This window comes from Danio aesculapii, chromosome 25 (genome assembly GCF_903798145.1).
Source record: "Danio aesculapii chromosome 25, fDanAes4.1, whole genome shotgun sequence".
NCBI lineage: Eukaryota > Metazoa > Chordata > Actinopteri > Cypriniformes > Danionidae > Danio > Danio aesculapii.
In genome coordinates, this window is record NC_079459.1 from 11,828,322 (window position 1) to 11,855,770 (window position 27,449).

The following is a 27,449-nucleotide window of genomic DNA, read 5'->3' on the forward strand; positions in this document are numbered from 1 at the left end:
GATGACTCTCTTTGAGTAAAATATACACCTCTCTATTAATTATTAATAATAACTAGTGTATTGGGGGATGGGCATGACATGGACATGAAATGTCAGTACAGTCTGGCCTTGTAAGAACCACCATATTTTAACAAATTTGATGAATAGAGTTTGGTCAGTTATGTGTTGGCTTTTTAGGCTCAATTTATACTTGCCAATTGCTTTCTTGTACAAAAACTCAGATAACAAATGAAATGAAATTGTAGATGCTGTCCAAGAATTTTTTATTCATTTGCTTTTCCCTAACACCTGAAATTAGGCCAGGTATTATTAGTTCATTAGTAAAGTGTAGTACTTACTTGGCAAGCTTTTTGACCCAATCTTGTGATATTTTTTTTTTTTCCCTTTTCACATTTACGGGAATTATGTGAAGAGTCATCAATGGCAATGATTGAATGTGGTTCGAAACACTTCCACATCAGATAAGGAGAAAGTAAATGAATTTAATTTACTTCTTGATATGAGCAGAGTTTCTATCCAAAACTGCAAATATATCTTATTGCAAACAAAATAATTTCCTCTTTGACAATGACATTGTTCGATGTAGAAGGGTTAAGTGCTACTTTAGGCTGTTTGTCCTGGGCTGTTATCTCAAAAACTTTGTTGCGATAACTCTCTTTGAGTAAAATAGACCTCTTTCTGTTAGGGATGTCAATTCCCACAAAATCCTGTGATCCATGATCATTTAAATTATTAATTAATCATTAATCACCACTCCATAAACATAATAGATAAAGTTTTGAATGTTTTGAAATATTAAACAAATCACCCTAGCCTTTTCCATTTGGAGACTTACAGTAATTAATAGCTTAGTCCGTATAAACAGTCCGTTTATGAAATACTTAATTAATGAATGTTAATGAGGAATAAAACCAATATGCAATATGCTCTTTGCATAATGATCACTGCGAAATAAGCTAAGTGCTCATTTTATATATAAACTATAAATATATTAAAAAAAGAAATGAAGTAATGGAACATTGTATGTAAAAAAAAATCTAAATTTATATACAGTAGTAGGCTAGGCTAAATAAAGGTGCCTTAAAGCTTCTGTGAAGAACAGTGTAACCAAGGTTACCAGAAAAAAAGAAATATATATATATATATATATATATATATATATATATATATATATATATATATATATATATATATATATATATATATATATATATATATATATATAGGTGAATATAAAGAGATGATAATAGGGAAAGTATTAAAAACTAATGAAAAGGACTTTATTTGTAGTGTAAAATGTACATTTTTGATTAATATGTGTCCTTAGTTGATTATTAATGCAGCCAATCATTAGGCGTTTTAAATTTTAAGAAGGGCCAATAAGGATACAGATTGCGGCACCACGGATTAGTTGTTTTCCGGGTTTTACACGAGGTGTTTCAGTGACGTTTAGCAGCGCGATCTCTCGCATGGATTTGTGACGGAGCGCGGTAATAAAGTGAAGTTTGGCAGCGCGATCTCTCGCATGGATTTGTGACGGAGCGCGGTAATAAAGTGAAGTTTGGCAGCGCGATCTCTCGCATGGATTTGTGACGGAGCGCGGTAATAAAGTGAAGTTTGGCAGCGCGATCTCTCGCATGGATTTGTGACGGAGCGCGGTAATAAAGTGAAGTTTGGCAGCGCGATCTCTCGCGTGGATTTGTGATCGAACACGGTGTTGTGATCTCCGTGGAACCAATATATGATCTTTTAGACTATTGATATCGATGGGTTTATGAGACTGAGAAGGATATGAAGTGAGAGATTATCTGTGCCTTTCTAGAACCTTCTGTGAGTCAGAAAAAAAAAAAAAAGAAAAGATCTCCTTGGTGAGTAAATTTGCTTATTAAAGTTGCAAATTGAATCCTTATTTTTGTTTTAGGAAAAAAATAAAAGTAATTAAATATATAAGTGGAATTTGTGCATAAAATATGTATGTAATGACGTAATTTAGTAAATGGAGAAAAAAAATAACAGCCAAAGACATTGTGTAAGTAAGAAAATGTTTTTTTTTTTTTTCCTGGATTCCCTTGAAATATTCAAGTTATGTGAGTTCTTTATAAAATGTTTAAGGTGCTGTATTTACAACATGGAATTAATGAGTTTAATGTGTTAACTATATTGTATTGTGTTACAATGAAGATATTAATGATTGTTTGTGACCCTTGTCCAGAGATGTATAGTAACGAAGTAGAACTACTTCACTACTGTACTTAAGTACTAAAAGGCAGTATCTGTACTTTACTGGAGTATTGTTTTTTTCTCCTACTTCCACTTTTACTTAAGTACATATTTTCGATGAGTTTAATACTTTTACTCCGATAGATTTTTTATGAGCTGCATCGTTACTCGTTACTAGAGGTGTCAAAATGGTCGATATCGGTTCAGTAATAGATCATAACGGGTTATTACGTACTGACGTCATTTATCTCCTATGTGCGGTGTCGCAATACTATGGCGAAGGACGGAGGCGCGAGGGCGAGTGAAGCACAGCACAGCACACGAGCCGCTATTTCACTACTGCAGAGAAATGTTGTGAGACTCAACTGTTCATCTCCTCTTGGCTGTTAAAGCGATACTTGTGGATCCAGACCTGGGCGTGTATGAGGTGCAAGTTTTCTCCACTGTGTCTATTATAGATTACCTGTGATAACCGCGTATTATACATACATAGACTGTAACCGCGGCTGTTCTTCCCGCCATCAGTGAACAACGCTTTCATTTCTAAAGCCGATAGCAGCCCTTTCTGTTGAGAAGGTGAAGACAATAACTAATCAAAGGGGTGTAAGACCTCGCCTGTCAGCGTTTAAAAAGCAGGCGGGAGAATATTTACATTAGTTTATTTGCTATAAATGCTCATGCTGTCTTCTGTGCATGAGTTTTGTTTGATACATTCAGAAAGAGTGTTTTCTTTGAGCGGGTCAAATTAAGGGTACAGTTCATATATATTACTGCTGTATTGAAGGACACAATTGTATTACAAGTAACCATTTAACTGTCACACCAAGAAAAAAAACCAATAGAATTTTTTTATTTATTGCATTTCTTAACTCCTAATGTCGCTAGTTAACACAATCAATACATTTTCCCCCAACACATCCCATAATTTCTAAAATATCAGCCTCTACCAAATGGTTGAGATGTTGGTTTATGGTAAAGTACCAGAATGAATAAATATACTATAAAAATATGAAAATATGAAGTTTAAGACCAATTTAATTAAAACATAATCAAAATGAAACATTTTTGAATACTAAATCATAGCCATAAGCCATAAAATATTTCAGATTTTCATTTAACACAGTAATATACACGTTTTCTTTTTTTTACAATAAAATCAAAATCAAGTGAATTAGAACGTTCGTTTACAGCGTTCACAACCAGTAAAATGTGCTCCGAAAATGGGTTTCAATAGCGTTTTGATTGGATTACGGACTGTTTTTGTGACACACAACTTTGAAAGGTGTGTATTAAAGCTGTTATAATCTGTCAGATCTGTGGTTCTAGCGTGAGAGAAAAACAGTATTGTAAGTCACGTTTCTTTTCGTTCTGCTTAATGACGTGCCCCCAAAAAAGAGATTTAAAATAAACAAAACAATATGATGTCTTTTGACTGCATACTTTAATAACTACATTAAACAATACTTGTACTTTTACTTTCAGTACTTGAGTAGTAAATTTTGAAATAAACTACTTGCAATACTTAAGTACAAAAAATGTTGAATACTTTAGTACTTCCACTTAAGTATGGTGCTTAAAGAGCACTTTTACTTCTACTCAAGTCACTTTTTGATAGAGTACTTGTACTTTTACTTAAGTCTGGGTCTCTAGTACTTTATACATCTCTGCCCTTGTCTGTCCAAGGTCAGGTTTTTTTTTGTTGTTGTTATGATTTGTTACATGTTGGTGACGTCTGTTGGATGCAATATCTGGATCTGTTCCGGCCTTCCATAAATTCTGAGGAGGGTTTGGACTGGCGAGCCTCCCCCCATGAGTATGTTCTAGGATTTTTCTGTGGAAAAAGATTGGTTTGTGAGCTTTGAATCGGGTAGGAAGTCAAGTGACATTTCTCATTTCTCTATTTCCCTTTTTTTTTGGATGGACAATATCTTTTTTTCTCTTCTCCTCAACGATTTAAGAGACATTTAACTCACTTCATGGACATTCTATTGAACTGGGTTTTTTTTTTCTTAACAAAGAAAAAAAAGAACTATATTCTGCATCGTTGATTTATTCCTCATATACAAGTGACTGTGAGACTCATTTAGAATTTTTTTATTTTATTTTCATTCTTTGGAAATCTATTCTGTGAAGCAAAAACAAATCTGAAAAAATAACTTTAAGAGTTATATGATAGAGTTTTGTTTAAAAAGTTGAAGATTGTGTGGTGTGAAGGAGCTTAGGTTGTTGAAAAGCAAGGGTTTTATACCTTAAGAACACAACAATTGAGATTCAATACCCAAACTTTTAATTTCAATTTCTTTATATACATTTTTTATTTTATTTTTATTTTATTGATTAAATGCAATTTATTGTGCTTTGAAAAAATACAAGTTTCATGTTACACTAATCCTCAGAGTCTGTCTGTTCACTGTTGTTGTGGCATCTTTCTCAGTAGTCGAGTCTATTCTTCTGAGACGCTGGTCCATAATACTAAATCTGAATTGTAGGTTTTATTAAAAGGATAGAAATAATAATTTGCATCGAGTGAGCGCTACAAAACTTGGCGAGCCAGCCAGGAGATTGATTGCCTGACAACAACAGTGACTTTCCAGTGAAAATCAAATCAAAGAAAACTTTTACTGTAAAATAAGATATACGAGTACCAATATAATGGATATAGTTGAGAAAGAAAAAGTGAACGTTTCAAACGCTGTCATAGTTAGTGGCATAATGTTGAGCGAGTCTGACCAAAACGTAGAAGCATTTCTCATGCGATATGGCAGTTTTAGTCGTAGTCTTATTATTGATGACCCAATATCTGAATTTCATCAGCAGGCTATAATAGAATTTTCTCAAAGCTCTGCAATGACCAATCTGCAGGCTTTGTTGCCTTTAAATGTTGTTAGTACTTCAAACGCTGAAGACATTTTCACTGTGCGTGCTCTTAGCAGTGTATACTCGCCTGTAGCTAAAGATGATGCTACTCAGAGCTATTTGGATGAGCTGAAAGCAATTGCCAATGCTGCTGGTGCATCCCTTCAAGACGTTCTTCAAGAGGAGTTGAGAAAGATTCAGTTAATTGAGAAAGATGCTGAACAGCTTCCTAAATTTAATGAGGGACAAGAACGGCCTGCTGCTGATTCCCAAAGTAAGGAACTCCGTACTGTCAGTTCGTTTAATGATGATGGGTCATCTGCCACATCACTCATAATGGAAGAAGGTAGAGATAAAACTACTTCACCATATGTATCTTCATTGCTTTGTGTTGAACCTAAAAGAACCCAAAACCTGTCCAAGGAGAAAGAGATGATCACTTCACCTGAAGGTGATAGAACTAACCATGCTGCATCCACAGGGATATCACATCCTGTTCTAACCATGGACATGATTGATCCTCCTAGTGTGCAGAGAGTTGTGGTTGAGCATGTTGTGAGAACAAGTGATGTCACAGCTCCACATCCTTCCTTACGTCTCAGATCTTTCTCAGGTAAAATTCCACGTCCACCAAACGAGCCAGACTTTGAAACATGGCGTGCAAGTGTGGGGTTTCTTCTGGACGATCCATCTATTTCAGACCTATCCCGTACAAGAAGAATTCTAGACAGCTTGCTTCCACCTGCTGCTGACTTAATCAAACATGTTAGTCCACAGTCATCACCCTCTGTTTATTTAGAGTTGCTAGAGTCTGTGTATGGTTCTGTGGAGGATGGGGAAGAGTTACTTGCAAAGTTCATGACTATGTTGCAAAATCAGGGAGAAAAACCATCCAGCTATCTACATCGTCTACAAGTGATGTTGAGTGCAGCTGTGAGGAGAGGTGGTATTGCAGCAAGTAAACGTGATCGCTATTTGTTAAAACAATTCTGCCGTGGCTGCTGGGATAATGGCTTAATTGCCAATCTCCAATTAGAAAGAAGAAAGATTAGCCCACCATCCTTTGCAGAATTAGTTGTATCTGTGAGGACAGAGGAAGACAGACAATCCTCAAAGGAAGATCGGATGAGGAGTCATTTTAGAGTGACTAAGCAAGTTTTAGCATCTTCTAAGTCACGAGCTGCCACTAATAAATTAATTGTTCACTCACCTGATGCAACTGTTGGAGCAGCCACTGAAACTGACTTCATGAAGAAACAAATATCAGAAATTCATGCTCAACTTGCTTCCATGCAATTAATGACTCACCAAAAGTGCCAGCCCACTTTTTCCGATGCTGTGGATGTGATTTCACTAAAAAACAAACTCTCTGAACTGCGAGCATAGATTGAAACTGCGGAAGCAGGTGCCCAAAAGAACCTCAACAGGAGCTCAGAGGCTGAAGAAGTTGCTAACCTGACCAGACAGGTTGCAGAGTTAAAATCACAATTAATGGTCTCAGAATCAAAGAAACAGCCAGGAAGAACGTCTGAGTTCAGGAGTCCTTCGGTAATGTCACAATCCAGGCAGGCAAGGCGAGAAGAGAGTACATCAGCCAACGGTGGTGGATTGACATCTCCTCGCCCTCGTCCAGCCTATTGCTTTTCCTGCGGAGAGGATGGGCACATTGCTGTGAATTGTGAAAACGGACCAAATCCCTCCAATGTAGAAGCCAAACGACGTCAGCTGAGAGAGAAACAGGCTCAGTGGGATTTGAAAAACAAAGTTGGAACATCACGGTTAAACTACCAACAGTCTCTGTAGCAGGGCTTACAGAAACTGGAATAGGACCCACATGCCCTAACAAACCTAATAGTGTGTTCAACAAGTGTTGTGATGCAAAGATGCAGAAGAAAATACCCAGAGGATTGGTGGGGATGAAATGTACTGCTCAGGTAATGGTTGATGGAACCCCAGTGAATTGCTTGCTGGATACGGGTTCTCAAGTAACCACCATTCCACTTTCCTTTTATCAAACTCATCTTGCAAATCACCCTATGAAGTCGCTGAAGTCTTTACTGGAGGTAGAGGGAGCGAATGGGCAGTCGGTTCCTTACTTGGGTTATGTAGAACTCACTTTAACATTTCCTAAGGAGTTTTTGGGAGTGAAAGCAGAAATTGCCACATAAGCCCTTGTAGTTCCTGATTTGATGCATGTGCCCCAAGTACTCATAGGAACCAACTCTCTTGATGCTCTTTATGTCAACAATGCTCAGGAAAACCTAGAGAACCTTAGTCCTGCTTTTAATGGATATCGAGCATTACTCAAAATCCTGAGTGTTAGACATAGGGAAATGAATACTAAAGTTATGGGATGTGTGACGCTGAAGGGAACTGCTCCTGAAGTTGTGCCAGCAGGTAGTGTAGCTGTTCTTGATGGAGCTGTTCATCTAGGCTGTTGTCCTTCAGAAAGTTTGACAACTTTGGAACAACCAGCAATGTCATCCATGCCAGGTGGATTATTAGTAGCCAGTGGCCTATACACCTTGCCTTCTAAACGCTCTTTTAGTTTACCTGTACTAGTGAGGAATAATACTCAGAATGACATAGCTGTCTCCCCAAAAGCCGTGATAGCTGAAATGCACTCTGTTCAGCATGCAGTGCAGACTAAGCCAATCCATGACACTTCTCGGACACAAATTAATTCTGCCAGCACACAGATTAATTTTGATTTTGGCAATTCCCCTTTACCAGCAGAGTGGAGAAGCCGAATCATAGCTTTGCTAAACACGATGCCTGAGGTGTTTGCTTTACATGACATGGACTATGGGCATACTGATAAGGTAAAGCATCGCATTAAACTCAATGACGAAGCCCCCTTTAAGCATCGCCCTAGGCCCATTCATCCACAAGACGTCGATGCTGTTCGCAAACACTTGCAAGATCTTTTGGCTGCTGGAATTATTCGCGAATCTGAGTCTCCATTTGCCTCCCCTATAGTGGTGGTGAGGAAAAAGGATAATTCAGTACGCCTGTGTATTGATTTTAGGAAACTTAATTGCCAAACGATAAAGGACGCTTATGCTCTTCCAAATCTGGAGGAGGTGTTTTCCGTTTTAACTGGCTCAAAATGGTTCTCTGTTTTAGATTTGAAGTCGGGATACTATCAAATTGAGATGGAGGAAGCAGATAAACACAAGACAGCCTTCGTGTGCCCTCAAGGATTCTGGGAGTTTAATAGGATGCCGCAAGGGATCACAAATGCTCCCAGTACTTTTCAGAGGCTCATGGAGCGCTGTATGGGTGACCTAAACCGCAAAGAGGTGCTGGTTTTTATAGACGACCTCATAGTTTTTTCGGAAACCCTTGAAGAGCACGAACACCGACTTTTGCAAGTCCTTACACGCCTGATGGAATATGGCTTGAAACTTTCGCCTGAAAAATGTAAATTTTTTCAGACTTCAGTGCGATATTTGGGACATATTGTTTCTGAGCATGGTGCGGAAACGGACCCAGACAAAATTGAGGCCATTAAAACCTGGCCAAGGCCACAGACTCTGAAAGAGCTGAAATCATTCCTGGGATTTGCTGGGTATTATAGAAGATTCGTTCAGGACTTTTCTAAAATAGTCAAGCCCCTCAACAATCTCACAGCGGGATACCCCCCAGTTCGAAAAAGAAAGAAACCCAAGGACACAAACCAGCAATACCTCAATCTAAAAGAAAAGTTAGGAGACAGATGGGATGCTTCTTGTCAGCAGGCATTTAAGGAAATTGTGGAGAAATTGACAACTGCTCCAGTTCTGGGATACGCTAACTCCAGATTGCCCTATGTACTACATACAGATGCCAGCACTGTTGGGTTAGGTGCTGCCCTGTACCAAGAAAAGGACGGGCAGTTGAGAGTCCTTGCTTATGCCAGTCGGGGATTAACTAGGAGTGAAGCTAGATACCCGGCTCATAAACTTGAGTTTTTGGCCCACAAGTGGGCAGTTACTACAAAATTTAGTGACTATTTGTATGGGTCTGAGTTTATAGTTATCACTGACAGTAATCCCTTAACTTATATCCTGACTTCAGCCAAATTGGACTCAGCCAGTTATAGATGGCTATCAGCGTTTTCAGCATATAATTTCAAGATTCAGTACAGAGCAGGATCCCAAAACCAGGATGCTGATGGGTTGTCCAGGCGCCCAAACGGTCAGCTAATACAAGATCTGGAGTCCCAAAAAGAACAAGAGCGAATTAAACAATTCACCTTGAATCACCTAGATGAGGGAGACGAGCAATTGTCTTTTATCTTTCCAGAAGCAGTAAAGGCTGTGTGTGAGAAACATCAGGTTAGCCAGCTGCAAGATGGATTATGTCCTGTTTGGATGACGTTGGCAGAATCATTAACTATGAATGTGAGCGCATTACCTCATGAATTCCAAGAAGAATGTGATCATGGCCTACCTGTACTCCCTCATCTCTCTAGAGAAGATCTGGCAAATCGTCAACGAGCAGATCCGGAGTTGAAAGAAGTCATGGAATACCTTGAGTATGGTGAGAAACCTCTTAATAGAAAGACCTTATCGCCTACCATGTCTATGTGGCTGAGACAGTGGGATAAACTTGAAGTGAAGAATGGAGTGTTATACAGGAAGAGATTGGATCGAGGTAGGGCGATAAGTCAACTTGTATTACCTAAGGAACTTCGAGGGATGGTACTCACCAGTCTACATGATGACATAGGTCATCTAGGCTTGGAGCGAACACTTGACCTGCTCCGTTCCAGGTTTTATTGGCCGAAGATGGCTACTGATGCTGAGACAAAAGTTAAAGCCTGTGAGCGTTGCATTCGTAGAAAATCCCCACCTCAGAAAGCAGCTCCCTTAGTGAACATTCAAACCAGCAGGCCATTGGAACTGGTCTGTATGGATTTCCTATCAGTGGAGCCGGACAATAGCAACACAAGTGACATATTGGTTATAACAGACCATTTTACAAAGTATGCTATTGCTGTACCTACCAAAGATCAAAAGGCTCGAACTGTGGCCAGATGTCTCTGGGAGAATTTCTTCTTGCACTATGGCTTCCCAGAAAAGCTGCACAGTGATCAGGGCCCAGACTTTGAATCACGAACGATTCGGGAACTGTGCAAAGTAGCGGGTATTCGAAAGGTGAGAACAACCCCCTATCATCCAAGAGGGAACCCAGTGGAGCGGTTTAACCGGACCTTACTACAAATGCTGGGAACCCTGGAGAACCAAAAGAAAGCCCACTGGAAGGAGTTTGTTAAACCGCTTGTGCATGCCTACAATTGCACCAAAAATGATGTGACCGGGTACTCTCCTTACGAGATGATGTTTGGCCGACAGCCTCGATTACCTGTAGATCTTGCTTTTGGACTTCCAGTCAGTGACTCTTCTTCTTCTCACTCCCAGTATGTAAAATCTCTAAAGGATCGATTAGAGGAAAGCTACCAGCTTGCTACTCGCAATGCTTTGAAAGTGTCTGAAAGAAATAAGAAGAGGTTTAATAGGAATGTTGTTGCCTCTGTTCTGGATGTAGGTGATCGAGTGCTTGTTAGGAATGTCCGACTAAGAGGAAAACACAAAATAGCGGACAGGTGGGAACCTAATGTCTATGTTGTGTTGAGGAAAAGCAGCGGCATTCCTGTGTATACGGTTTGCCCAGAGGGAAAGGAAGGTCCGGTGCGTACCTTGCATCGCGATTTGCTTTTGCCCTGCGGGTTCCTACCCAACACTGAGCTTGAAGGATCTATCAAGAAGAAAGAAACTCAAAAGCCTAGGACTAGGGCTCAATCCAGAATTGAAGATGCTGCGGACACACAGACTCTGCATACTTATTCTGATTCAGAGAGTGAATCTGTCAATTTTGATATACCTGGAGAGTCATTGGGTTTCACTACTAGGGTCATCCTTGAAGAGAGGCCAACACACCATTCAGAGAGTTTATCAGTTGCAAGGAACTTACCTGAAGTTTCGTCTAAGAGTCCATCCTCTGGCCTGGGGCGGTTAAGGGAAGTTGCACCTGCAAAAATAAATGACAGTAGTTATAGGGAAGAGAGAAATTCACCTGAAATGTGTTCTGCTGAACCAGATACTTCTGGAGTTGAAAACGAAACAGATGGAGAAGATGAATTAGTGGAGGGAATCATAGAAAAAGAGCGTAACGACTCCAGTGAGAGAGAGAGTGAGTCATTTGAAGTAGTGAATGAAGTTGTACCTGATGCACCTATAGAAATCACAACTTCTCTTCAGTCACATCCCATCAGGCATCTTCCAGTTGTTCAAACATCAGCAGATGATGTGAGAGATACAGAGCCAAGACGTTCAAAACGGGAGAGTAGAGCACCAGACAAGCTGCAATATGCACTGTTAGGAAATCCATTGATTTCAGTCATCCAATCTTTATTACAAGGACTGAGCACTGCACTTACTGAATCAGTAGAGAATTATGATGAATACCACAACAATGAATCCAGTGTAGTTTCACCTGTGTAATTTAGTCACTTCCAAGCACAGGGACGTGCTTAGGTTCAGGAGGGGGAAGTGTAACCAAGGTTACCAGAAAAAAAGAAATGTATATATATACAGTAGGTGAGAGTTCAAAGTGGCTATTACCGCCGTGGCTTATACCGCCGCCGTTTGAAATAAATGCTGCTCTGTTTTTAGTGTAAGACCGCAGTTTGTGAAAAAGCCGCCAGGGGGCGCAAAGGGACGGGATGCGAACGGAAAGAAATAGCCTTTACAGCAGCTTAATGGCTCGTTTCCACTGACCGGTACGGTACGGTTTGGTTCGGTTTGGTACGGGTCACCTTTGTCAGGCTTGCGTTTCCACTAACAAGGGTACCCTTTTGGTGGGCGTGGTGTATGACAGACAGTTTCAGTCGACGTCATTCTCGCTCGAGGAAATGTCTACAATAAAGCTGTACGGGTCACTTATCATATGAGAAGCTCTTCTCACACAACAGATGCTTCATACACATAAATGCTTGTGTATAAATGTTTATTAGTAATTTTTCAATGAACATGAGTTGATTATAACTGCAGATCAATGACAGTGCGAAACAGCCTACTGTAACGTCTGTAAGTATATTAAATAACTAAATAAATGAACATATATAGACGCATACAGCCCCTTGCAGTCTCCGAAATGTTACCAACTACAGAAGAAATACACACAGCAGACATTTTCGTCCGTATTTAGGTTCAAAACAATACAAATTATAGCCTAGTCAGTGTAAACCTCTCATCTGTGTCTGTAATCTTCCGCAGCACACGTAGCCTCTGTTAGACAGTAATTCCGTCAATCTGAGTTCATAATAGTCCAAAATGTGAAGATAATAAGTTAGTTATACATTTTGTTCATGTTTGCTGAAAAAATAATGTGCTCCTTTTTTTCCGGCTTCTCCTTTGTTTCTTCACGCTTCACTCTCGCGTTTGTCGGTGTCTGACAGGATCGGGTTTTAAAAGCACATCAATAATCAAGTGCAGGTTATTATCATCAGCTCAAAAAGTTTGTTATTTCAGATATAATGTTAGAGACGCGCGCGAACGCTAGCAAGAAAGCGAAACCGCTCGCGCCTCAGACTGCCTCGTAAAAAACTACGGGGCACAGGGTAAATCTGCTCTTCTTCTTGGCTTTGTGGCTGTTTATCAAGACGACGACAAGGTTTGTTTGAGCCCCGGTCGACCATGGCTCGTTATTATATGTATATATCATTCCGCTGTAATGTCTCGGCTCGTCGGCTGTGTATTTCAAACATGGCGGGTTTTTTGTTTTCATTCTGGCTTGTTGCGTAAGCGAATGACGTATCTCTGTAAACCAATAGCGTTCAGCTGCGCGTCTAGCTCCGCCTTTTGGTACCCTTTCACGTCTTTGGTACCCTTTCGAAAGGGTGCCGAAAAAGTGGTACGGTACGGTTCGGTTCGGTACGCTTTTTGACAGTGGAAACGGCTATAAAAGCGTACCAAACCAAACCGAACCGTACCGTACCACTCAGTGGAAACGGGCCATTAAATATGCTACTGTGCTTGTAAATGATATTAAACAATAGGTCAAAGCATTATAAGTCCTTCATTAATCATTTAAAATTTGTTAACACACTTTATTGTAAACTTTTTAAGTGCAAAGAGGACTCGTTTTGGAATTGAAGAAATAAAAGACAACTAACATGAAAGCACAAACATTCAGTACAATAAGTAGTCTTAAATAAATAAATAAAGCAGTCTTTTAGCCTGCTTTTAGTGTTTGCCGTTTTGATAGGACTAAGACAAGACTTTTTCATTTATGTTTTTATTTACATTTTCGTTGTTGATTATATTTTACTATCTTATTTTATGTCTTTATGTCTTTTATTATTGTACATAATAATAAACGAATAATGAAAATAAATAAAAAATCTTAGCTGATGTTTCGGAGTCGAAATAATATATAAAAGAGAAATGTTCTTTTAACAGTCACTATATATTTAATCTTTTTCTTTCTTTTTTTCCTGTCATTTCTCTTCAGCAAATTATATTTTTTTAAAGCTGCTTGATTCTTTTAAAACCGAAAGCAGGGCCCGTCAATTGGTGTTTTTCCATAAGATACGTTTATCCTACAATAATTTATCCTCTGATCCTTTTGCATAAAGGTTTTAATAAAAAAAAACAGGTCACTTAATTACTTTCGATGTGCTAAAATATTTGTTAAACGAATGTTATTTAAAAAAAGCATATGCACATATTACAATTGTAAAATAGTCTAAAATGCATGGTCTAGTCAGAAATAAAGGAAATTAGTTATATTTAATGCATAAAATAGGCTAGCCTTTTTATAAATTGAGTTTAATTGATTTTAAACTTTTAATTGCATTTTAATGTCCTGTATAAATAATAAAAGTTGCATCAGATTGACGAAAAAACGAATATTAATACCTGCAAACAGGGCCACGGTTACTTTTTTTTCCACTGACTGGCATGACTGGCAAACGCGTCAGAAAAAAACTGCTGAATCTCTGCGAATATTTGGTTAACTTATAAAACAAATGTCTGGTTTAGTGATGTTAGTAATGCATAGAAAAATGCAAAGCAGAATTCTCCTGAGCTCATTAAACCACTGATGACAGCGACTGAATCACTGGCCCACCACGTTCTTACGAACATATTTTATTTATTAAAGGTATTATTTCATTGACCTCAACATAACCAGTTATAATACAATTACTAACCCATCGTTTAAAGCAGGCAACACTCTATTCAGCTATGTTCTGTGTTTTTACTTAAAAATATTTTCGTTTTGGCAAATGCTTGGAGCGTAATATAGATATTTTAAATAACAGGTAGTAGGGGTGGGCGGTACACCGGTGTCATAGTCATCACCGGTGTGACATTGCGCCACGACATGGATTTTCTAATACCGTCAATACCTTAATAAATCAATTATGCGCCTTGAACGGCTGCATTTACATCAATAATAGCTAATTCTAAATAGTAAGGCATTCAATTTTCTTCAAACGTTCAGTTGTGGTCTGAATACATGTCCTTATACTACAGGGCTCGAAATTGCAACCATTTTGGTCGCATGAGCGCCCGAAATTTAATCCATGCGCCCTCATAATATATTTGGGAGCATTTGTGTGTCTGAATATAATGAACAGGGAGATTTTGTTACTGCAGGAAATACAAACGGCTGAAGAGTGAAAAGTGCACAGGTTTGCAAACCTCACCTAAAGTTATAATAATAATAATAATGGCGCAGATGACAGCGATCATGACATGAGGTAAATGTTGATCCGCCAGCTGAGATCAATCGAGTGTTTTCGGAGAAGGTGCCCGAATCTCGATGCGTTGCATTCACCGCGTGTTCAGCGCAAATGTCCGCTAAATATAAAATCTAACACTGTACACATCATCGCCAAAGAAACTCACCTTTACTAAGTTTACACTGAAACTACGGCTCATAACAAAGAGCGGAATTGCGCTGGTGGTCATCATGAGAATCCTGCTCTGTCTGCTCATAAATTGGTGCGGCTGACTCGCCTGCTTTATTCCACCAACACAGAGAAATGAAGATCAGCTCATAACGAGACTGAGCATTTACAATGAACCAAACCAAAACTTTTAAAGAGTGATAGAAGTGAGACTTTCTTTTGTCCGTTCTTCCTTGAGATGTTTTTTATTTTGCTATTGAAAGTAATTCCATGATATTATGCCATCACCGTTCAAAAGATAGAAACATTCATTTTCATAAGGCCCCATATTTAATGCGGTTTCGTTTTTAAACGCATAGGTTTTGTTACGCCATCCGTCCTATAGGAGTTTTGGATTTTGTGTATTCATGTTTGTGAAAAACACTTAATAGTGGAGACCCCTTCCCCCTTCTCATAACCAAAAGCTTGTCTGTCAGGTGTTAAATAGACATGTTAAATCATGTCTATTTAATTGTCTTTAATATGGTGTATAGATTATTATGCGTTATTGAAACATCAAGGGGGACGCAGCAAAGTCACTTATGAATTAAAATTGTATTATTTTAAGCAATTTTATTATTTTATGCAACAGCCTTACATTTAAAACGGAAACTTAACGGCGATTATAATCAAAAATAACTCGGCCTATAAGGCTAGATGTTTTCTTTCCCTTATTTATTAATTTATTTGTTCATGTGTTTGGCGCATGTAACTCGTGTGCCATCGGAAAACTAGTGTAATGACGGCAAGCCATCTTTCCCAGACTCGGGGCAAAGTCCTGCCTCTCCTTTCACTCCGTCCCGAAGCCCCAGCTGGCCCTCCTGGCATCCTCTGCGTAAAACATTTGCTGGATACGTTGACGGTTCATTCCGCTGTGGCAATTACAGACTAATAAAGGGACTAAGCCAAAAAGAAAATGAATGACGAATGAATGAATGAATAAATAAATAATAATAATAAAATAAAAATAAGGTAATAATCTTTACACACAGATGCCGCGTAAGTGGCCTTTTTTAATTTAGAGATGGTACATTTGAATTGCCTCTGCCACTTCTTCCCCCACCTCAAACCTGAAAGTTGAAGAGAGAACTATATTCTTTGAATAAAACTATTGAGCTATAAAGGGAAAAAACGCAGAAGAAATTTGCCATTATATTAATTTTAGCACAGCTGCCAGTCATTTTCACATTAGTTTTTCAGTTAGGGATTAATATTAAAGTAGCCTAGTAAAAATGTCTATACTATAATATTATAATTTGTTATATCCATTATTATTATTATTATTATTATTATTATTATTATTATTATTATTAAAGCTATACAATTGACAAAACGCAGAACCCTTAAAAAAATTTGCTTTCATTTTGACATAGCTAAAGCACACGTTTAAAGTTATGTAAAAAAACATCCCATTCTACAGCAGCAGTCAAGTTAGGACACTTAAAAATGCCTTTTGCGTTTGAAGATGATCGACCTGCGAAGTTATGTTTACAGTGTTATAAAAGAGAAGGTAGGCTATTTAGTGCGTGTGGATTTACCGTAGACAGGCTTTCTGTTTGATAATGCCTAAAAATTTAACTAAGTATAACACATTAATTTTAGCAACTATTTTTAAATGGCATTTAAAATTTAAATTCATTTTTTAATTTAATTTAACATTTAAATATAATTTAATTTAAAACATTTATTTTTTCCTCGCTGATTTTGGTTGGGTAATAAAGCGTGATGACTCAGATATGATCTAGTTTAGCTTGCATGTGTGGGCATATTTTGACGTCTTTACCTAAAACTTTAAACATTTATAATATCTAAAATAAAACGGAAAGAAATTAGGAGACTAACATAATTTAAACCACTTATTTGGTGCTTAAACCACCTTCAGAAAGTTTTGCCAGCTGTGGTAGAGCGCAACGGAGGCTCCACTGGAATGTAGCAGATGTGTTAAAACTTGGTATTATTTATTAATATGTTATTAATGTGTTTTTGTGTTCCTCGTCTTGTACGTCGCCGTGTTATTGTGCGTCAACGTCACGTTTATCTGTCCAAGTGCGCATATAGTCGAACATTTCTGCTCGACATCGGTAGAAACAAACTTCACAAGTTAAACTCCGCGGACACTGATGAGCTGCAAGATCTCGGCTTGCTCTCGGGTAAGCGCGGGGGTATCCGAACAAGGCTAGCAGCTAACCCCCACAAACCCGCTATCCCCTCCATCATTCTAGCTCGCTAGACAACAAACTGGACTACATCCGTCTACTTCGTTCATCACATAGGACTGTAAAGGACTGTTGTGCTTTTGTGTTTACGGAAACTGCACATTAGTGAGCAGCAGACAGCCCACCCCGATGCTTTTCTCATCCTGGCAGGGGACTTTAACCATGCAGACCTAAAGTGTTTCCAAAAATACAACAACACATAGACTTTCCAACACGGGGCAATAACACAATGGACTTTGTTTACACCACACAGAGAGGAGTTTACAAAGCCTTCCCCCTCCCCCACCTTGGTGGACCACTTAACTGTCATGCTAATGCCTGCTTACAGACCGATCGTTAAAGTCACCAAACCGGTTTGCAAGGAGATACAAGTGTGGCCAGAAGGTTAATTTTTTAAATAATGATGACAATATTCACTGTCTAAGCATTCCTCGGTATACTACCAACAAATTACGCCCCTGTACCCAAGTAGCCTACCTAAGTTAATTTACATTGACGGTGTTAATTATACAACGCAGTGTTTACGATCATATTAACAACTAACATTAATATCAATAACTCCTCTGGCTTGACTTTACTACCTAAGTTAATTTACATTTCATGTAAAAAATAAGAAATCAAAAAAGACCAAAGTATTATGCTAAATATCCGTACAAACGAACATGTTTGTTGTTTAACTTTCGTTGATAAAACAACACAATACAGCCTATAATAATGAAGGCTAGTTAAATAGAAATAACTTTAACTGCTTGAAACAGTAAACGTTACATTTTAGAAACTTCAAAAATACTAATCAATAATAATATAAATAGTAACGAAGAACAAAAATATTAGCCTAGGCTTGTAACAACATAAGTCAGATGTTGAAAAACCTGGCTGGGAAGACGGCGATAACATGAATTTTCTGTTCTTCAACGAGAAAAAAAAAAATCGCAGAAACGACACAATGACGGTGTTAATTATACAACGCAGTGTTTACGATCATATTAACAACTAACATTAATATCAATAACTCCTCTGGCTTTAGACTTTTTACCTTTTAGAGCTTGTTCTTGTCGGCGCAATATAAGTTTATTGCATGTATAGCTACGAATCAGATTATGAAGAATGATTAAGAGCATGCTTTTCCTTTATTTCATCCTTTCCGTAAGGTGTTTTATTTATTTATTTATTTATTTATTTATTTATTTTTTTATAATTTTTTAAATAATGATGACAATATTCACTGTCTAAGCATTCCTCGGTATACTACCAACAAATTACGCCCCTGTACCCAAGTAGCCTACCTAAGTTAATTTACATTTCATGTAAAAAATAAGAAATCAAAAAAGACCAAAGTATTATGCTAAATATCCGTACAAACGAACATGTTTGTTGTTTAACTTTCGTTGATAAAACAACACAATACAGCCTATAATAATGAAGGCTAGTTAAATAGAAATAACTTTAACTGCTTGAAACAGTAAACGTTACATTTTAGAAACTTCACAAATACTAATCAATAATAATATAAATAGTAACGAAGAACAAAAATATTAGCCTAGGCTTGTAACAACATAAGTCAGATGTTAAAAAAAAACTGCGTCTCTCCGCCTTTTGTTTTCTATTCATATTTTAAATTCTTTGCCAGAAAAACTAACATGTTGACTTTGTTCGGTTTAAACGGAGACTTATTTGAGATTACAATGTTTCCAGCAGCACTGAGACGTGTGCCTGTAGCGCATGCAAATACTTTTTCGCAACCGTGGCAAAGAGGGTATCTTGCTCCGCCGCCTGCATTTCTCGGAAACCAGCTCTACATCGCGGAGCGGCGCGTTCTCAACTACCAAATATGCTACTCCATTTCTCATCAACGTCTACTATTTATCAGTTTCTCTTTTGTATTTGGCCATTTTTGAAAAGGCCTCTCTGCCATACCTGGCTGGACTAGCTGGGCATTTGCGTTCATGACACCGAGCTGGCTCCGCATTTCATGGGCTGGGTGACATGACCGCAGCTCTGGAGGTTCGACGTGTTTGTCCATTTAACACTTATTTTTCCAAACAAGCCCAACAAATAGCTTCATCCTAATTATTGATTCGCCTTTCTCGTTCGCCACGAATCCAAAATGTTTCCAGATTGGCGCTGAGCGAGCATAAGCAGAGCGTAAAACACTGGCTGCAGTCAGTAAACCATTTAACAGATGCCCCGTCTGCAGCCAAACTTTAAAAATGTATAAAGCATATTTTAATCGTTTAACTGATACCATTCATCGGTTACAAACGTGCCCTTTCGGTTATTGCTTAATCGGTTATTTTGAGCATCCCCAACTAAACCGCATGTGAAAGCTCTATTTTTTTTTTCTCTCACGGCCGCACGCCGGAGATCCGGCATGGTGCCGGAATACTTTAAGCCCTGGTAAGATCATGTTTATTACTAAGAAAACTAAATCAAAATTATATTTTAATTGAACACATCTGATCACATAAGGTACGCACAGAAAAGTCTGTTTAGTGTTGTGGAAAGGCAAAGCTGAATATCTGTGGTTAAACTGCCACCCAGCGGTCAAAAGCTGCTGGCGCACCAAGTACCGCTGTCGCCGCGGTATGAATGGCGCCATAAGGAACACATTGAAGTAGTAACATCTGTAGGTGAATATAAAGAGATGATAATAGGGAAAGTATTAAAAACTAATGAAAAGGACTTTATTTGTAGTGTAAAATGTACATTTTTGATTAATATGTGTCCTTAGTTGATTATTAATGCAGCCAATCATTAGGCGTTTTAAATTTTAAGAAGGGCCAATAAGGATACAGATTGCGGCACCACGGATTAGTTGTTTTCCGGGTTTTACACGAGGTGTTTCAGTGACGTTTAGCAGCGCGATCTCTCGCATGGATTTGTGACGGAGCGCGGTAATAAAGTGAAGTTTGGCAGCGCGATCTCTCGCATGGATTTGTGACGGAGCGCGGTAATAAAGTGAAGTTTGGCAGCGCGATCTCTCGCATGGATTTGTGACGGAGCGCGGTAATAAAGTGAAGTTTGGCAGCGCGATCTCTCGCATGGATTTGTGACGGAGCGCGGTAATAAAGTGAAGTTTGGCAGCGCGATCTCTCGCATGGATTTGTGATCGAGCACGGTGTTGTGATCTCCGTGGAACCAATATATGATCTTTTAGACTATTGAGTACTACTGAGAAGGATATGAAGTGAGAGATTATCTGTGCCTTTCTAGAACCTTCTGTGAGTCAGAAAAAAAAAGAAAAGAAAATATCTCCTTGGTGAGTAAATTTGCTTATTAAAGTTGCAAATTGAATCCTTATTTTTGTTTTAGGAAGAAAAATAAAAGTAATTAAATATATAAGTGTAATTTGTGCATAAAATATGTATGTAATGACGTAATTTAGTAAATGGAGAAAAAAATAACAGCCAAAGACATTGTGTAAGTAAGAAAATGTATTTTTTTTTTTCCTGGATTCCCTTGAAATATTCAAGTTATGTGAGTTCTTTATAAAATGTTTAAGGTGCTGTATTTACAACATGGAATTAATGAGTTTAATGTGTTAACTATATTGTATTGTGTTACAATGAAGATATTAATGATTGTTTGTGACCTTGTCTGTCCAAGGTCAGGTTTTTTTTTTTTGTTGTTATGATTTGTTACATGTTGGTGACGTCTGTTGGATGCAATATCTGGATCTGTTCCGGCCTTCCATAAATTCTGAGGAGGGTTTGGACTGGCGAGCCTCCCCCCATGAGTCTGTTCTAGGATTTTTCTGTGGAAAAAGATTGGTTTGTGAGCTTTGAATCGGGTAGGAAGTCAAGTGACATTTCTCATTTCTCTATTTCCCTTTTTTTTTTGGATGGACAATATCTTTTTTTCTCTTCTCCTCAACGATTTAAGAGACATTTAACTCACTTCATGGACATTCTATTGAACTGGGGTTTTTTTTTCTTAACAAAAAAAAAAAGAACTATATTCTGCATTGTTGATTTATTCCTCATATACAAGTGACTGTGAGACTCATTTAGAATTTTTTTATTTTATTTTCATTCTTTGGAAATCTATTCTGTGAAGCAAAAACAAATCTGAAAAAATAACTTTAAGAGTTATATGATAGAGTTTTGTTTAAAAAGTTGAAGATTGTGTGGTGTGAAGGAGCTTAGGTTGTTGAAAAGCAAGGGTTTTATACCTTAAGAACACAACAATTGAGATTCAATACCCAAACTTTTAATTTCAATTTCTTTATATACATTTTTCATTTTATTTTTATTTTATTGATTAAATGCAATTTATTGTGCTTTGAAAAAATACAAGTTTCATGTTACACTAATCCTCAGAGTCTGTCTGTTCACTGTTGTTGTGGCATCTTTCTCAGTAGTCGAGTCTATTCTTCTGAGACGCTGGTCCATAATACTAAATCTGAATTGTAGGTTTTATTAAAAGGATAGAAATAATAATTTGCATCGAGTGAGCGCTACAACAGACTATATATGATAGGTGACACAATCTCAATAAACACTTGGTGCTTGATGTCAGATAGGCTACATTTATTTAAGGGCATTCGATACGACATTGATAGGATCTGTTGATGTCAAACTTAGGTTTCCTTTATAATATTAAGATATTTCCTCTGTAATACTACTATTATCCCTCAACACCGGTAAAATAACCAGCCTTTGTATTTCATGTATTGTAAATGTAGATTTTCCTGCCAGTTTGATGCAGGCAAATAAAATTGTGGCCTTTATTTAATTAAATCTTTATTTAATTAAATTTTACTTTCACCTGAACTCGCCATGAGTAAGATGGAGAAAATAAAAACACATCAGCATAGATAAAAATTCAGATGCTTAAGACATAATCTGTAAAAGAATGACTTCTTTTAAACTTTGTTAGTTTTAAAGTTTGTAGCAAATATAAGACAGCGGTTTGGGATAAACCAATTACAGCGGAGCATTAATTAAATCCTTATTTTTCAGAGAGTAAAACAAATCATCCACTGCACAGTTGTGCATGAACATAACATGAACAGGCACGAACATAAATGTACACTTCATATATATATTCTTTGGAAAATAATGTATTTTTTGGTGGTCAATTATCTACAAAATAAAGAATGAATTACATTTGTGGTGAAGTGTTTCAAAAGAAGTACTGCTATTCAGACCCAAAACACAAACTTTTTGTTAAATAAATAAAATATTAAAAAATTTAAAGTGAAACATTCACAGTTTCAGGGAAGCCTATATTAAACAGCTTTCACTGTTAATGACAAAATCATCCATTGCGCTGGCCAGTTTTAATAATTTAACTATAATAATTTAACATTTAATTAAGTAATTTGAAAGAGCAGGACAGGCTTTACAAGCTATTCAGAGCACTGAACGTGTACACAGATTACCTAGGAAGAACAAACTTGGTCTGAAGGATGAGAGAGTTCAGAAACTCATTGTGAATTCCAATTCGTGCCAGTCTGTCAGATGAAATTGCTTAAAACACCTTATTATTTTAGAGAAACTAGTTAAAGTTTGCATAACCAATAATTGATCTTATCCACCTGTGACCCACTCATAATTAAACATCATATAGCCTACTTTTTGATTTCCTGACCTGCAAATTAACGGCAGCACCCGCAGATATAACCGAGATCCACTTAAAACAGGGTTTTATGCATCCCCCACATAACATAAACTGCACACACTTGATTATTTAATGTGTAAAGTCGTGGACGCTTGTCTCGCAGCACAAATCATAACTTATCCTTTAATGTCCATGCTTAATCTGTCATCGATAAGGTCTGTTGATTAAACTGATTACTGACAATAAATCGATCATTGAGTAACTGTTAGCATCCCTACTCTCTATTAATTTATAATAATAACTAGTGTATTGGGGGATGGGCATGACATGGTCATGGAATGTAAGGACAGTTTGGCCTTGTGAGGACCCCCATAGTTTAACACATTTGATAAGTACAGTTTGGTCTGTTATGTGTTCACTTTATTGTGTATTGGGGGATGGGCGTGACATGGACATGAATTGTGAGGACAATTTGGCCTTGTGAGGACCCCCATATTTTACACAGTTGATGAATAGAGTTCGGTTGGTTATGTGTTGGCTCATTTTACATCTGGCACTAAGATTTTTGTCATTCATGTACAAAGTGTTTTAGTATTAATTTGACATTTTAGCGTCAATAAGGTTTATCTGATGTGTGCACTTTTTAGCCTGGACATGCTTTCAATTCAATAATAACTGCAGTGACTTTTTACAAATTGATGCTTTCATATAAAAGTTGTGGTATGTCTAGCATGTGAATTGGATTTAAATAATAACTCTCCCTCTGTTTTTTCCAGTTAGGATTTGTGCGATGATTGATTGTAGTGGTCCCATGTCAAGTAGAAAGTGGCCGACTTCAACTTGCAAATGTAAGTATCTATGTCACAAATAATTAGCGTAGAAATGTATGTGTCATCATTTTTTTTAGTCTGTGTTCTTCAGTACAATATGGATTTCTCCTATAATTTCTAGGTATTTTTTAATAGTGTTTTTTTTTTCTTCCATCAATTCACTATTTGAAAGCCATATCCATTTTTTCACAATTGTTGTTTTAAGTAAATAAAAGATTATATTAACGAATAAATTAATGTAAAATTGATCCTAACAATACTAGGATTAGAGAACATAATTTAATTTCAAGATAAATTAAATTCAGTATTATAACATGCATTAATGTTGTTATGCAAGGCAAAAAACAACACATTTAGTATAGTTGTATATTGTGCTATGTAAAATAAAATATTTTACAGCACAGCAAACACTAAAGATTAGATAAAACATATAAGAAATAAAAACTTGAAATATATCAGTCTGTGTGGAATGAATGTATACATTATACAAGTTCCACTGCTTGAATGGAATTAATGAAATAAATCAACTTTTTGAAGATATTCTAATTATATGACCAGCATCTGTATTTAGCTGAAGAAATACACCAGTTAGGCAGCACTAGGGAACTGTGCTCTTATTGAGTAGGATACAGAAAGCCTGCACTCTGACTGTAAAATAAGTCTTTATAGTTTTTTTTACAATGTCAGTAAAAATATGTATTTGTGTTTATTTGTTGCAGACACCAACTCAAGGACAGTTATTATAAAAAACATGGAGCAGACTGAAGTGAATGCAGTCATGAAACATTTTAAAGGGACACCTCACCACAAAAGCACAGTGTGATCAATGCAAGAAAGCAGAAGACCATGTTCTTAAAGAAAGAAGAAAATTTAAGTGACTTTGTGAGGAACAGAGGTTTGCAGATAAATAAAAGAAATGTTGGAGTGCATTTCAACAAAGAAAAGCAAAAACTGTGCTTTTAAACGGTTAGTTCATCCAAAAAATAAAATTAGCCCATGGTTTATTCACCCTTATGCAATCCTAGCTGTATATGACATTCTTCGTTCAGACGAACACATTAAGAGTTATTTTAAATTTTCTCTGGGCACTTAAATACTATTATGGATGTGAAGTGTGGGCCTTTTTGGAACCGTTTCAACCGTTCCAATATATGTGATGTCTTTTGAATCAATAGGTTTGTAACAAATATTTATGTTTTATGAATTATGAACTCTAGTTGTTACTTGCGTGTTGGCGACAGAGTCAGATGAACCTAAACAAATCAAAGAACAAATTAAAGATTTCCCAAACTCAGCCAACTTGACTTTTCATGAACAATCATACAGACATTAGCTATGTTTTCATCCAAAAATACGAATGAACTTTATGCCAAAAATGCGAATGAACTTTATGCGCAAAACTGGATTATCGCATTAAGGACGTGCAAATAAAGCAGCGTTTCCATCCAACGAGTCAAAGCAAACAAAATTGTCACTTCCTGATTAACTGGCACCAAATATCAACAGTAAAAACTGAATTTGCTGTGGTAAGAGAAGCTGTGTCAATCTTTTCTTCATCTAATAAATGACACGGAGCACAGACGCTCTTGATTCTGGAGGTCATTAATAATATAATAACATTAATACTTAAACGGTTAGGTGTTTTAGAATGACCAAAACAACAGTTCAGATGGTTTACAGTGTGCTGCTGGTTTCTCCATTTACGCACATTTTCATCATCACATGATCTCTAATAACAAAATCACATGACCTTTTTTAATGCGTACACTGGAATTTGTGCGGTAAAAGTGTTTCCATCGTAGTTTATGTGCATCTTTTCTTATCGAATAAAAAGTTTATCCTACTCAGTTATGCGCATAAGTTTTTTATGCGCATTTTCAAAATGTATGCGTATTATGGCATTTCCATCAACCGTTTTTTATGCACATATGCAAAATGCGCATAAAAATAGATGCATGGAAACATGGCTAATGACAGATTCAAAAATCCATTGATCTGTTTCAAAAGACACATTAACCTCCCGGATGCGTATGGTTCGTTTCACGACAGATATTTGTGCTTTTTCAAGGTTTAAAAAGGGGTCACAATTCACTACCAATATAATGTTTGAAAGTGCCCAGAAAAATTCTAAATAACTCTTAATGTATTCATCTGAAAGAAGAATGTCATGTACACCGAGGATGGCATTAAGTTGAGTAAATCAATTTTCATTTTTGGTTGAACTAACCCTTTAAGGGGCAGAACCCTTAAAATGTTGTCATTGAGTTGTTTTTTTAAAAAGCCTTGTTGAATAAATGCATTTGAGACAGTGATTTGATGTTACTGATCTATATATCTACCTATCTCTCTGTCCATAAGCTAGTCCAGTTAAACACTGATTGTCCTCACAATCCAGTGTTAGTAAAGTGTGTTGGTGTGTAAGAGTGAAGTCCAGTTAAACACCAGTTGTCCTCACAATCCAGTGTTAGTAATGTGTGTTGGTGTGTATAAGTGAATTCCAGTTAAACACCAGTTGTCCACACAATCCTGTGTTAGTAATGTGTGTTGGTGTGTATGAGTGAAGTCCAGTTAAACACCAGTTGTCCTCACAATCCAGTGTTAGTAATGTGTGTGGGTGTTTATGAGTAAAGTCCAGTTAAACACTAATTGTCCTCACAATCCTGTGTTAGTAAAGTGTGTTGGTGTGTATGAGTGTAGTCCAGTTAAACACTGATTGTGCTCATAATCCAAGGTTGTTAGTATGTGTGTGTAACACTCATGGCTGTCCTCATAATGCATGATTAAATCCGAAACGCCCACTTTTGACATGTCCCCACATTGTTGTAGGATGTCAGGTCTTAATATTTCCAGACACTTTCACAATAATTAAATTCTGAGTAGACAGAATTATTCCCCATGCAATATGGAGAACATTCATATTTCATACTAATCTGTAAGACAAAAGGAAATGTGGGTCCCCATATACCATGTTGGTACTTATTTGGGAAAAAGGTCCCAATAAACCACCCGTACCAGTATGTGCGTGCGTGCGTGCGTGCATGTAAAGGTAGCTTGGTAGACAGGTCAGAGTACATACATAAGGGACAATAACAGTCAATAAATTAAGCAAGTATCATAGATATAAATAAAACAAAAAGAAAGCAGTCAGTGGTAAGGAGTGACAACAATGCTTGTAATGCATGATGGTAATAATGACAGTAAAAAGAATGAAAGGACAAGAGTAATAATAACTGACAACAACAACAATAATAATAAATCACAAGTACTTCACCAACTACTACTACAGAAAGTTACTAATATTACAACTACTGCTGCTACTACAGCCACAACCATGACTACTACTACCCCAGCTAGAAGGGGACGTTCTCTAAACTTTGGCTAACATTCCCTACAGGTTGTGTTAATGTTTTAAAGAAAACATTTCAATGTAATATCTAATGAATTTTCAAAAAAATGTTTTTTCCCCCAAAAAATAAACAAGAACATTCTAGCAATGTTTTGAAAATGTTGGTAAGGGACCAGATTAAACAATGTTCTCTCAGAAAACATTTTCACAATGTTTAGAAAACCAAAGTAAGAACATACTCACAGTCATATTAGAGAAATGTTTTAAGAACATCATTGAGATGTGAGATGTGGAATGTTCTTTGAAGAATGTTCTAGCAATAAGACATTTGAACAAAGCTAGCACATTTTATCTGCAACATTTTAAAAACATTTTAAGATTATTGAAATGGCACCAGATTAAACAATGTTCTCTTTGAAAACGTGTTCACAATGTTTCATAAAAACCAAAGTAACAACATTTTAACAGTCACATTAGAG

General features: G+C 37.1%; 1 long non-coding RNA gene across 2 annotated transcripts; it reads left to right on the top strand.

Annotated features, from left to right (window-relative positions):
* The first annotated feature begins 1,411 nt into the window (after nucleotides 1–1,411).
* LOC130219761 (uncharacterized) lies at nucleotides 1,412–26,427 on the top strand. Of its 2 annotated transcripts, none has more exons than XR_008836085.1 (3): nucleotides 1,412–1,868; nucleotides 23,571–23,642; nucleotides 24,344–26,427. It is a non-coding gene; the product is annotated as an uncharacterized LOC130219761 (long non-coding RNA). The 2 variants fall into 2 exon arrangements; XR_008836084.1 differs by lacking the exon at nucleotides 1,412–1,868 and adding an exon at nucleotides 20,797–21,022.
* The last annotated feature ends 1,022 nt before the right edge of the window (nucleotides 26,428–27,449 follow it).